This window comes from Eretmochelys imbricata, chromosome 10, assembly GCF_965152235.1.
Source record: "Eretmochelys imbricata isolate rEreImb1 chromosome 10, rEreImb1.hap1, whole genome shotgun sequence".
NCBI lineage: Eukaryota > Metazoa > Chordata > Testudines > Cheloniidae > Eretmochelys > Eretmochelys imbricata.
The window spans coordinates 7,555,621-7,557,224 of NC_135581.1; positions in this window are offsets into that span (position 1 = coordinate 7,555,621).

Sequence of the window (1,604 nt, forward strand, 5' to 3'; positions counted from 1 at the left end):
GCTGTGCCTGTACTGGATTGGGGGGGCTGTACCCGACGCCCCAACCTGGGACGGTCACAGAGTGCAGCCTCGGCAGGGGGTGGCCATGGTATCACCACCTCTCCCCTGCAGCTTCCCGCTGGGGTGTGGTTCATCCAACCCATTGCCTGAGCATGCAATGAACGAGCATCAGGAGGGCCCAGCTGCAGCTGCTGCACCTCAGGGGAGCCAGGTTCTGCCCTCTGTCTCCCCACTTCCCCCCACCGCCACCTCTGGTGACCCAGCCTGGGTGCAAGGATTGTCTGGCCTGGGCCTCTCCTGGAGGGGCAAGAGCATGGACCCCACAAGAAGTCCCTGTGCCCATGGCTCAGGCCAGCAGCTCCCAGGGCTCTAGTCAGCCAGGACCTGCTCCTGCTGGCTCAGGGCCAAGCACTCGGAGCTGCCCCCCCACCCCCCCTGCAGCAATGGAGCATTTGGCCTTTTCACGTTGCCGTGGAAATCTCGGGCCAAATCCCACCGGGTGCCTGGCGGGATGCAGTGTGAGTGTCAATTCCCAAGTGCTGGTTGCCAATATGGCCCCTCTTGCTGCTGAAATTGGGGGACCCCATCTCTGCCCCTACATTTCAGCTGAACACAGGCTGACCCTGCTCCCTTTGCCTGGCTTCGTAGCTTGCTCCGCACAGCGGCCTCCAGAGCACAGCCTGTCCCAGCTGGCTCCCATCACAGCCTAAGTGGCGCCCTGAGAGCCAGCAGCCTGGGAGGGCCTAGAGGAGCTGCTCGGCTTTGGGGGGGGAGTCTCCAGACCCCACAGTTGGTTCTAAGTAGAGTCACCGTGGTCATAGTCCACCCTCCTCCAGCTGGGAAAAGGGTCTTGGGCAGGCCAGGACTCCTGGGTTCTATTGCCTGGCTGCATGACCTATGGTATCACTCCCCATTGCTGGCCTCAGTTTCCCTGGCTAGGGCCGGAGAGACGTGCTGTGGCACAGGGATCTACCTGTGATGCACAGGGGGAGGCCGGGGCATGGATTCCCCCTGGGCCTGGGCTGTGATGGGGAGAGGGGAGGCCAAGGCATCATTACAGGACGGCCAGGGGCTGGCACCAGCCCAGCACTTGCCCCAAGGCTCAGAGTCCTGTAGGGTGGCTCCTTTTGCTGTGTTCTGGCTGGACCCCTGGGCCCCAGGCCGTCAGCACCCGGCAGAGCAGCCTGGGCCAGGCTAGGGGGGTGTGTGGTGCTAGGAGGAGGCCGACCCCAGGCATGGGAAGGGGGTTGGGGGTGTGTGGTTATGGTCTGTGTCCCCCCATCAGGGACAGGGTCTCTTCTGGGAGGGCGGAGGGGGGCACATCACCCCCGTGTGAGCCTCATCCATATGAGCTAAGTTGGGGCCCACATGGATGTTTGATACTGGACCCCTTCCCGCTTGCCTGGCTCTACTGCTGCCCTACCCTACCGCCCCCACGGCCTGGAGCTGAGCGCCCCGAACCGTCACGCCTCCCACCCCACAGCCAAGCGTCCCACGGGGCCTCCAACGCCTGGACCCGCCCCCTGGAGCAGAGACTCGGCCAGCCCTGGCCACTCCACCGGGGCACGCCCAGGGTGGGCAGAGAAGAGCCGTGCGCCCCACTG